At 45.3% G+C, this 12147-nt stretch overlaps 2 pseudogenes; both read left to right on the top strand.

The window, feature by feature from the left end:
• LOC103634936 (aspartokinase 1, chloroplastic-like) overlaps window positions 1-10009 on the top strand; it is a 46902-nt pseudogene extending 36893 nt beyond the window's left edge.
• Window positions 10010-10932: 923 nt separating this feature from the next.
• Window positions 10933-11114, top strand: LOC111590652 (uncharacterized; annotated as a pseudogene).
• Window positions 11115-12147: the final 1033 nt, after the last annotated feature.

Here is a 12147-nt window from a genome sequence, read left to right on the forward strand (position 1 = left end):
CTAACTCCTAATCAAGTTTTGTGGATTAAGTTTCAAGTGTTTTACAGGATCACCTATTCACCCCCCTCTAGGTGCTCTCAGGAACTGATACAGCAGGCAAGTGTTTCCATTCCTTCATTGTATTAGCAAGTAGAAGCACATGACAAATTGTTTTTGGTGACTTGATAGTGCATTTCCAAGAGAAATATTTTTATTACAATTCTCTGCGCTTCCACATTGTTAACAAATTTTTAGGAACTTGACAATGTAGTTGAAGAGCTAGCAAGTAGAAACACGAGAGATTTTTTTTGCAAGTGACTTGATAGTCCATGCCTGAACATTTCACGAGAACTTTTTTATTTTAGTTATCTATGCTTCACAATTGTTAACAATCTTCCACGAACTTGACCATGTAGTTGAAGAGCTTGAGAAAATAGCAATCGTTCGTCTACTTCAGCAGAGGGCGATAATTTCACTTATCGGAAATGTGGAGCAATCGTCTCTCATACTAGAATAACGCTATCTTCATTCAATATTTCTTATTTGGGTTTTCCTCTCTAATGTTATTTTCATTGGACATCAGCATATATATTAACAATTTAATAAATCTTCAGGCGGGACATGTGCTGAGGAAAAGTGGGGTTAATGTTCAGATGATCTCTCAAGGAGCGTCAAAGGTACTCCCTCGCTTGTCGGAGTCACCATAGCACACCAAATGAGTACTACGTACTTGAGAGCACCTAGAGGGGGGGGTGAATAGGTGATCCTGTAAAACTTCAAAACTTAAGCCACAAAAACTTGTTAAGAGTTAGCACAAGTATGGCCAAGTGGTTAGAGAGGAGTCAAAACACAATAACCACAAGAAAGCAATCACAGAGTTGACACGGTGGTTATCCCGTGGTTCGGCCAAGTACAAAACTTGCCTACTCCACGTTGTGGCGTCCCAACGGACGAGAGTTGCACTCAACTCCTCTCAAGTGATCCAATGATCAACTTGAATACCACGGTGTTTTTTTTTCTTTCCTTTGATCTTTTCCCGTTTGCGAGGAATCTCCACAACTTGGAGTCTCTCGCCCTTACAATTGAGTTCACAAAGAAATACGGAGTAAGGTGGGAATGAGCAACACACACAAGACTCGAAAATCAGAGCAACAACACGCACACAAGTCGCAACAAGAGCTCGCAACGCAACACAAAGAGTTCACAACTCCACAAGAGCTCTATATGCTATCACAATGAAACGAATGCGTGAGATTGGTGTCTTGGTGCTTAGAAGAGTTGTAGGAATACTTGGTGTGCTCCTCCATGCGCCTAGGGGTCCCTTTTATAGCCCCAAGGCAGCTAGGAGCCGTTGAGAACACATCTGGAAGGCTATCCTTGCCTTCTGTCGTCGGGCGCACCGGACAGTCCGGTGCACACCGGACACTGTCCGGTGCCCGATTTGTTTCCTTAAACAGCGCATCCGACCGTTGCTGTCAGAGTCAGATCTGCGCACCGTTGGCGCACCGGACATGTCCGGTGCACACCGGACAGTCCGGTGCTTCCTTCCGACCGTTGGCTCGGCCACGTGTCGCGCGCCGATCGCGCGGCCGACCGTTGGCCCGGCCGACCGTTGGCTCACCGGACAGTCCGGTGCACACCGGACAGTCCGGTGAATTTTAGCCGAAGTCGCCGGAGAAAAAACCCGAGAGCGGCCTCTTCGGCCAAGGCATCCTGGTGCACCGGACACTGTCCGGTGCACCACCGGACACTGTCCGGTGCACCACCGGACAGTCCGGTGCCCCAGACCGAAACAGCCCCTTGGCTGCACACAGCCAAGTCTTCTCTTCTCTTCTTCTATCTGTTTCTAACACTTAGACAAATATATTAGTACACAAAACCAATGTACTAAGACTTAGAAACATACCTTTTCTCTAGATTTGCACTTTGTTCATCCAGGGGCGTTGATTCACATTTAAACACTTGTGTTGACACTCAATCACCAAAATACTTAGAAATGGCCCAAGGGCACATTTCCCTTTCAATCTCCCCCTTTTTGGTGATTTATGCCAACACAACATAAAGCAACTAGAACAAGTGCAAAATCACTTCAAATAAAAACTCAAATTGGTTTTGATTCAATTTTGGCATTTATGGATCATCCTTTGCCACCACTTGGTTTGTTTTTGCAAATCAAACTCAAATCTCTATTTCTATGTCAAACACACATGTTGAGGCATAAAGAGAGTCATTCCAAAAGAAATTGATCAAAGAGTTCAAAAACTCCCCCTATTTCCCATAATCAATACTTCTCCTCACAAGAAGCCAACTTTTGACAATAGAGACAATAAGAGACAATAAAAGCTTTTGACAAAACAAAAACTCTATTCTACTATTTTCAAAATCTCTCAAGTGGTAGCTGATCCATTTATCACTTTGGCCTTTATTTTCTCCCCCTTTGGCATCAAGCACCAAAACGGGATTAATCTTGGCCTACTAACCCCATTGCCTCACCAAAGTCTTCAATTAAGAGCAAATGGCAATAAGATTTCATGAGATGAACTTGGAATTAGTTACCCTCTCATCGGAGTACAGTGGAAGTCTTTCATGGTCCAAGTCCACCTTTTTCCTTTCAATCCTCCTTCGAGACTAAATCATTAAACTCAAGCACATGGTTAGTCTCAAAAGGGTCAAGTTGTAACACATCTCCCCCTAAACATGTGCATCACTTTGCAACGGACTTGTGAGGTCCAGGGAGTGTTTGTACAACTTGAGCACCATAATAAGCAACAAAATGCAAAGAGGAACATGATCAAAAGCATAAGTACATGTATGCTACAATTCAATCCAGGTTCCGCGAATCTATGACATTTAGCTCACTACGCAACCTGCAAAAGGTCTTCTCATCTAGAGGCTTAGTGAAGATATCGGCTAGCTGGTTCTCGGTGTTAACATGAAACACTTCGATATCTCCCTTTTGCTGGTGGTCTCTCAAAAAGTGATGCCGGATGTCTATGTGCTTTGTGCGGCTGTGCTCAACAGGATTCTCCGCCATGCGGATAGCACTCTCATTGTCACATAGGAGTGGGACTTTGCTCAGATTGTAGCCAAAGTCCCTGAGGGTTTGCCTCATCCAAAGTAGTTGCGCGCAACACTGTCCTGCGGCAACATACTCGGCCTCAGCGGTGGATAGGGCAACGGATGTTTGTTTCTTAGAGTTCCATGACACCAGGGACCTTCCTAAGAATTGGCACGTCCCCGATGTACTCTTCCTATCGACCTTACATCCAGCATAGTCGGAGTCTGAGTATCCAACTAAGTCAAAGGTAGACCCCTTTGGATACCAGAGCCCGAAGCAAGGCGTAGCAACCAAATATCTAAGAATTCGCTTCACCGCCACTAAGTGACACTCCTTGGGATCGGATTGAAATCTAGCACACATGCATACGCTAAGCATAATATCCGGTCTACTAGCACATAAGTAAAGCAAAGAACCTATCATTGACCGGTATGCTTTTTGATCAACGGACTTACCTCCTTTGTTGAGGTCGGTGTGTCCGTCGGTCCCCATCGGAGTCTTGGCGGGCTTGGCGTCCTTCATCCCAAACCGCTTTAGCAGATCTTGCGTGTACTTCGTTTGGGAGATGAAGGTGCCGTCCTTGAGTTGCTTCACTTGGAACCCAAGGAAGTAGTTCAACTCGCCCATCATCGACATCTCGAATTTCTGCGTCATCACCCTGCTAAACTCTTCACAAGACTTTTGGTTAGTAGAACCAAATATTATGTCATCGACATAAATTTGGCACACAAACAAATCACCATCACATGTCTTTGTAAAAAGAGTTGGATCGGCCTTCCCAACCTTGAAAGCATTAGCAAGTAAAAAGTCTCTAAGGCATTCATACCATGCTCTTGGGGCTTGCTTCAGTCCATAGAGCGCCTTAGAGAGCTTACACACATGGTCGGGATACCGTTCATCCTCGAAGCCAGGGGGTTGCTCCACGTACACCTCCTCCTTGATTGGCCCGTTGAGGAAAGCGCTCTTCACATCCATTTGGTACAACCTGAAAGAATGGTGAGCGGCATATGCTAGCAAGATTCGAATTGACTCTAGCCTAGCCACAGGAGCAAAGGTCTCCTCGAAATCCAAACCTGCGACTTGGGCATAACCTTTTGCCACAAGTCGAGCCTTGTTCCTCGTCACCACCCCGTGCTCGTCCTGTTTGTTGCGGAACACCCACTTGGTTCCCACAACATTTTGCTTCGGACGAGGCACCAGTGTCCAAACTTCATTGCGCTTGAAGTTGTTTAACTCCTCTTGCATGGCCAACACCCAGTCCGGATCTAGCAAGGCCTCTTCTACCCTGAAAGGCTCAATAGAAGAGACAAAGGAGTAATGTTCACAAAAATTAACTAATCGAGATCGAGTAGTTACTCCCTTGCTAATGTCACCCAGAATTTGATCGACGGGATGATCCCTTTGAATCATCGCTCGAACTTGGGTTGGAGGTGCCGGTAGCGCTTCTTCCTCCATCACTTGATCACCTTGTGCTCCCCCTTGATCACACGCCTCCTTTTGATGAACCTGTTCATCGTCTTGAGTCGGGGGATGCACCATAATTGAGGAAGAAGGTTGATCTTGCTCATCTTGTTCCTGTGGCCGCACTTCTCCAATCGCCATGGTTCGTATAGCGGCTGTCGGAACATCTTCTTCATCTACATCATCATAATCAACAACTTGCTCTCTTGGAGAGCCATTAGTCTCATCAAATACAACGTCGCTAGAGACTTCAACCAAACCCGATGATTTGTTGAAGACTCTATACGCCTTTGTATTTGAGTCATAACCTAACAAAAACCCTTCTACAGCTTTGGGAGCAAACTTAGAATTTCTACCCTTCTTTACTAGAATGTAGCATTTACTCCCAAATACACGAAAGTACGATACATTGGGTTTGTTACCGGTTAGTAGCTCATATGACGTCTTCTTGAGGAGGCGATGAAGGTAGACCCTGTTGATGGCGTGGCACGCCGTGTTCACGGCTTCCGTCCAAAAGCACTCGGGGGTCTTGAACTCTCCTAGCATCGTCCTCGCCATGTCGATGAGCGTCCTGTTCTTCCTCTCTACCACACCATTTTGCTGTGGTGTGTAGGGAGCGGAGAACTCGTGCTTGATCCCTTCCTCTTCAAGGAACTCCTCCACTTGAAGGTTCTTGAACTCGGACCCGTTGTCGCTTCTTATCTTTTTCACTTTGAGCTCAAACTCATTTTGAGCTCTCCTGAGGAAGCGTTTGAGAGTCCCTTGGGTTTCGGATTTTTCCTGCAAAAAGAACACCCAAGTGAAGCGGGAAAAGTCATCAACAATAACTAAACCATACTTACTTCCTCCTATGCTCAGATAGGCGACAGGTCCGAAGAGGTCCATATGCAGCAGCTCCAGGGGTCTTGAAGTGGTCATCACGTTCTTGCTGTGATGTGCTCCTCCCACTTGTTTACCTGCTTGACAAGCTGCACAAGGTCTATCTTTTTCGAAATGCACGTTAGTCAATCCTATCACGTGTTCTCCCTTTAGAAGCTTGTGAAGGTTCTTCATCCCCACATGTGCTAAGCGGCGATGCCACAGCCAGCCCATGCTGGTCTTAGCTATTAAGCATGCATCTAGACCGGCCTCTTCTTTTGCAAAATCAACTAAATAAAGTTTGCCGTCTAATACACCCTTAAAAGCTAGTGAACCATCACTTCTTCTAAAGACAGACACATCTACATTTGTAAATAGACAGTTATACCCCATATGACATAATTGACTAACAGATAGCAAATTATATCCAAGACTCTCTACTAAAAATACATTAGAGATAGAATGCTCATTAGAAATTGCAATTTTACCTAACCCTTTTACCTTGCCTTGATTCCCATCACCGAATATAATTGAATCCTGGGAATCCTTATTCTTGACGTAGGAAGTGAACATCTTCTTCTCCCCCGTCATATGGTTTGTGCATCCGCTGTCGATAATCCAGCTTGATCCCCCGGATGCATAAACCTGCAAGGCAAATTTAGGCTTGGGACTTAGGTACCCAACTCTTGTTGGGTCCTACAAGGTTAGTCACAATTTCCTTAGGGACCCAAATGCAAGTTTTATCACCTTTGCATTTTGCCCCTAACTTCCTAGCAATTACTTTTCTATCCTTTCTACAAATTGCAAATGAAGCATTCAAAGCACAATAAATTGTAGAGGGTTCATTCACTACTTTTCTATGAACATTTGCAACATTTCTTTTAGGAACAACATTTCTCCTAGTAACATTTCTATCATACACATAAGAAGAACTAGGAGCAAACATGGCATGAGAATCATAAACATATGAATCAAAAGCATCATAACTTCTATTTCTAGTTTGTCTTTTATCATGATACAAAAAGGCATGGTTCCTTTTAGCACTAGTAGCCATAGGGGCCTTCCCTTTCTCCTTGGCGGGAATGGGAGCCTTATGGCTTGTTAAGTTCTTGGCTTCCCTCTTGAAGCCAAGTCCATCCTTAATTGAGGGGTGTCTACCAACCGTGTAGGCATCCCTAGCAAATTTTAGTTTTTCAAAATCACTTTTGCTAGTCTTAAGTTGAGCATTAAGACTAGCCACTTCATCACTCAATTTTGAAATGGAAACTAAGTGTTCACTACAGGCATTAATATCAACATCCTTGCACCTAGTGCAAATTTCAACATGTTCAACACAAGAGTTGGATTTATTTGCTACTTCTAATTTAGCATTTAAATCATTGTTGACACCTTTCAAAGTAGAAATGGTTTCATGACAAGTAGATAGTTCAAAAGAAAGCATTTCATTTCTTTTAACTTCTAAAGCATAGGATTTTTGTGCCTCAACAAATTTATCATGCTCTTCATACAACAAATCCTCTTGCTTTTCTAAAAGTATATTCTTTTCATTCAAGGCATCAATTAATTCATTAATTTTGTCTATCTTAGATCTATCTAAGCCCTTGAACAAACATGAATAATCTACTTCATCCTCATCACTAGATTCGTCCTCACTTGAAGAAGCATAGGTAGAGTTGCGAGTACATACCTTCTTCTCCCTTGCCATAAGGCATGTGTGACGCTCGTTGGGGAAGAGGGTTGATTTGTTGAAGGCGGTGGCGACGAGTCCTTCATTGTCGGAGTCGGACGAGGAGCAATCCGAGTCCCACTCCTTGCCTAGATGCGCCTCGCCCTTTGCCTTCTTATAATGCTTCTTCTTTTCCCTCTTGTTTCCCTTTTCCTGGTCACTTTCATTATCAGGACAGTTAGCAATAAAATGACCAAGCTTACCGCATTTGAAGCATGATCGCTTCCCTTTGGTCTTAGTCTTGCTCGGCTGTCCATTGCGACCCTTTAGCACCGTCTTGAATCTCTTGATAATGAGGGCCATTTCTTCTTCATTAAGACCGGCCGCCTCAATTTGCGCCACCTTGCTAGGTAGCGACTCCTTGCTCCTTGTTGCCTTTAGAGCAATGGGTTGAGACTCGTGGAGTGGACCGTTCAACGCGTCGTCGACGTATCTTGCCTCCTTGATCATCATCCGCCCGCTCACGAATTTTCCAAGTACTTCTTCGGGCGTCATCATTGTGTACCTGGGATTCTCACGAATATTGTTCACGAGATGAGGATCAAGAACGGTAAATGACCTGAGCATTAGGCGGACGACGTCGTGATCCGTCCAACGCGTGCTTCCGTAGCTCCTTATCTTGTTGACAAGGGTCTTGAGCCGGTTGTATGTTTGAGTTGGCTCCTCGCCCCTTATCATCGCGAACCGTCCAAGCTCGCCCTCCACCAACTCCATTTTGGTGAGCAAGGTAGCGTCATTTCCCTCATGAGAGATCTTGAGGGTATCCCAGATTTGCTTGGCGTTATCCAAGCCACTCACTTTATTATATTCATCCCTGCACAATGAGGCTAGAAGAACAGTAGTAGCTTGTGCATTCTTATGGATTTGCTCATTAATGAATATAGGACTATCCGAACTATTAAAGTGCATTCCACTATCTACAATCTCCCATATGCTAGGATGGAGAGAGAATAGGTGACTACGCATTTTGTGGCTCCAAAATCCGTAGTCCTCCCCATCAAAGTGTGGGGGCTTGCCGAGTGGAATAGAAAGCAGATGTGAGTTTGAACTTTGCGGAATACGAGAGTAGTCAAAAGAAAAGTTAGAATTAACCGGTTTCCTTTGTTTGTCGTGGTCGTCGTCCTTTTGGGAAGAAGAGGACTCATCGCTGTCGTAGTAGACGATCTCCTTGATGTGTCTTGTCTTCTTCTTCTTCCCATCTCTTCGCTTGTGGCCCGAGCCCGAGTCATTTGACTTGTCATCCCTTGGCTCGTTGACGAAGGACTCCTTCTCCTTGTCGTTGATCACAATTCCCTTCCCCTTAGGATCCATCTCTTCGGGCGGTTAGTCCCTTTCTTGAAGAGAACGGCTCTGATACCAATTGAGAGCACCTAGAGGGGGGGGGGTGAATAGGTGATCCTGTAAAACTTCAAAACTTAAGCCACAAAAACTTGTTAAGAGTTAGCACAAGTATGGCCAAGTGGTTAGAGAGGAGTCAAAACACAATAACCACAAGAAAGCAATCACAGAGTTGACACGGTGGTTATCCCGTGGTTCGGCCAAGTACAAAACTTGCCTACTCCACGTTGTGGCGTCCCAACGGACGAGAGTTGCACTCAACTCCTCTCAAGTGATCCAATGATCAACTTGAATACCACGGTGTTTTTTTTCTTTCCTTTGATCTTTTCCCGTTTGCGAGGAATCTCCACAACTTGGAGTCTCTCGCCCTTACAATTGAGTTCACAAAGAAATACGGAGTAAGGTGGGAATGAGCAACGCACACAAGACTCGAAAATCAGAGCAACAACACGCACACAAGTCGCAACAAGAGCTCGCAACGCAACACAAAGAGTTCACAACTCCACAAGAGCTCTATATGCTATCACAATGAAACGAATGCGTGAGATTGGTGTCTTGGTGCTTAGAAGAGTTGTAGGAATACTTGGTGTGCTCCTCCATGCGCCTAGGGGTCCCTTTTATAGCCCCAAGGCAGCTAGGAGCCGTTGAGAACACATCTGGAAGGCTATCCTTGCCTTCTGTCGTCGGGCGCACCGGACAGTCCGGTGCACACCGGACACTGTCCGGTGCCCGATTTGTTTCCTTAAACAGCGCATCCGACCGTTGCTGTCAGAGTCAGATCTGCGCACCGTTGGCGCACCGGACATGTCCGGTGCACACCGGACAGTCCGGTGCTTCCTTCCGACCGTTGGCTCGGCCACGTGTCGCGCGCCGATCGCGCGGCCGACCGTTGGCCCGGCCGACCGTTGGCTCACCGGACAGTCCGGTGCACACCGGACAGTCCGGTGAATTTTAGCCGAAGTCGCCGGAGAAAAAACCCGAGAGCGGCCTCTTCGGCCAAGGCATCCTGGTGCACCGGACACTGTCCGGTGCACCACCGGACACTGTCCGGTGCACCACCGGACAGTCCGGTGCACCACCGGACAGTCCGGTGCCCCAGACCGAAACAGCCCCTTGGCTGCACACAGCCAAGTCTTCTCTTCTCTTCTTCTATCTGTTTCTAACACTTAGACAAATATATTAGTACACAAAACCAATGTACTAAGACTTAGAAACATACCTTTTCTCTAGATTTGCACTTTGTTCATCCAGGGGCGTTGATTCACATTTAAACACTTGTGTTGACACTCAATCACCAAAATACTTAGAAATGGCCCAAGGGCACATTTCCCTTTCAGTACTTGTTGGCTTGTTGCATCCATGGTTCTTAGTCACAACACCTATCATCAAAGGAAACCAAATTGAGCAAAATTTGTTTGTCATATGCATGTTTTCGGCACTGACATTCAACACGTCTTCATCCTGAGCAGGTTAACATGTCGCTGATAGTCCATGATAGCGATGCAAAGGCACTCGTAGAAGCCCTTCAGGCGTTCTTTGAAGACGATGTCCTGGCACAAGTCAAAGCGGAGAACCTACTCGTGGGTTGATCAACGTAGGCTTTGCTGGGTCCAGGCGGTGTTATCTGTTATAGGTTCCCACTCACCTCCATGAACGACATGAGCATTGGATCATTGATCATGTTTTGCTTGAAACAAGTATTTGTCTTCCAGGTTCTCAGCCAATGACTGCAAAATTGTGTTTCTGTTTCTAGAACTGTTTGCAGACACCAGCGAGCACCGATTGTCAACAAAATGGCAAGCCTGTGATATAATTCCAACTGTCTCTAATCAATATATATAATAAACATTATCAATATCTATTAATTATAAGCTATTTTAGTTTACTAGATAAATAGTTTTTCTTATGCATTTAGATATACAATATGGTGTCGTTTTCTTCACAAAATGTAACGTAAATAGTAATGATAATGATTCGCATGAATATAGGGCAGTAACAAATTTGAATAAGCCAACGTTTGTAGCCGATTAGTGAATTTTGAAAATGGTATTTACTAACCTAATCAACCATTACTCAAAATATAATGGTCTTTTATGTTTGCTTTTATACAGACTACTCAATTGGCACACTCTTTTCTTGTACTACTCTCCATATATCTTGTCCACTATTTGAGAGATGGCAAGCTATTTCAATGATTAGGACCATGGTAATTGAAAGATTATGACATTTCTAGATAAGTTTTGTTGTCTATCCAATTAGTTCAGATTATTGTATGTGTCACTTGTACTACATGTCTTGATAATCATTTATCTTTCTTAGATTATTGTTGATACCTTCCTCTGTACTGACTGCAAAAGAGCTTTTCAATATGTACGATCTCAGAGGCTATACAAGGAAATCTTTGAGCCAGCTATTCAGGCTACCCTATTTGCTACTGCCGAGCAATGTAGTGCTGCTGTAACACTGAGGATGTTGTACTAACACGGCATCATATTAAAAAGCTTTTGAGAGCAATATTTCTCGGCCTTTTAGCTAAGGTGTAATATTTGTGCTTATTAGTTTGATATATGATATGTGAACTATATGTTCACTTTGATTTTAAATTTATTTTTTTATTTTATGGATATTAAATATGTTTGTGTGCCCGTGCGTTGTACTATTCTATAACACTGAGGATGTTGTACTATTCTATAAGACACCATTGTAGGCGTCCACACTCCGTGCGCCGTGTTCTGCCGCGCTGCACTCCCACCGTGCGTCCGCGTCCGCAGAATCCACGTCCACCGGCTCCCATCGCACGCTCTCCCCACCGCACGTCTGCGTCTGCCGATGGAAGGTCGCGTAGCTTCACCTCGACGCCTCCCCCACCGCGCGGACGCCGATGGAAGGTCGTCCCAAACCAGAGATCGCGCGACCACCTCCGCGATCCGTAGAATCCGCGCGTCCACGTCTACCGATGGAAGGTCGCGCAGATTCAGCCTCGGCGCCTCCCCCACCGCGCGGACGCCGATGGAAGGTCGCCCCAAACCAGAGACCGCGCGACCGCCTCCGCAATCCGCGCACCCGCTCGCACAGCTTCACCTAGCCGCCTCCCCCACCGCGCGTCCGCCGATGGAAGGTCGCTCCCAAACCAGAGACCCGCTCCGCGCACCCGATGAAAGGTAATCGTCGTTGTGGCCGCACCCTCCATCATCGCCCCTGCAATCTCCTCCCATCATTGGGGGCGACCTTCCAACGACGCTGCACCACAACGACGAGTATTAAAGAAATCCGAAGGGAAGAGATAGTCGAGGCCGCCACCCCACCCCGTTCCTCCTCGCATCTTCCACTATTCTTCGATTCGCCCAGTTGAGTTCTCACAAAAGGTGTGTGAACTCTGTTCTTCATTTTGGTGGGGGCAATCCTGTTTTGAGACTACCACCAAATATTATTATTGATGTCTTTCTTGCTCACTGTGAAATGTTTACATAACTTTGGTGGATTGCGAGATAGCCAGATAGTGATCTTTGTAAGTATTCTTTACTACAACCTTCATATATACTTTGGTTCACAATTATCTATTGAGCATATTGTGGTTATAGTTACCTTTTAGGTTTCTTGTGTCCTTTGATTTGGTACTTTGCCCCCATATATACAAGGATCCGCGAGAACGCCCTTTTGTGAGAAAGAACTTGTTTAAAAAACTTGCATTTTTCTATCGTGGCTTCTACATGTGGACTGAAAGAAC

The sequence above is a fragment of the Zea mays genome, chromosome 1 (assembly GCF_902167145.1).
Source record: "Zea mays cultivar B73 chromosome 1, Zm-B73-REFERENCE-NAM-5.0, whole genome shotgun sequence".
Taxonomy (NCBI): domain Eukaryota; kingdom Viridiplantae; phylum Streptophyta; class Magnoliopsida; order Poales; family Poaceae; genus Zea; species Zea mays.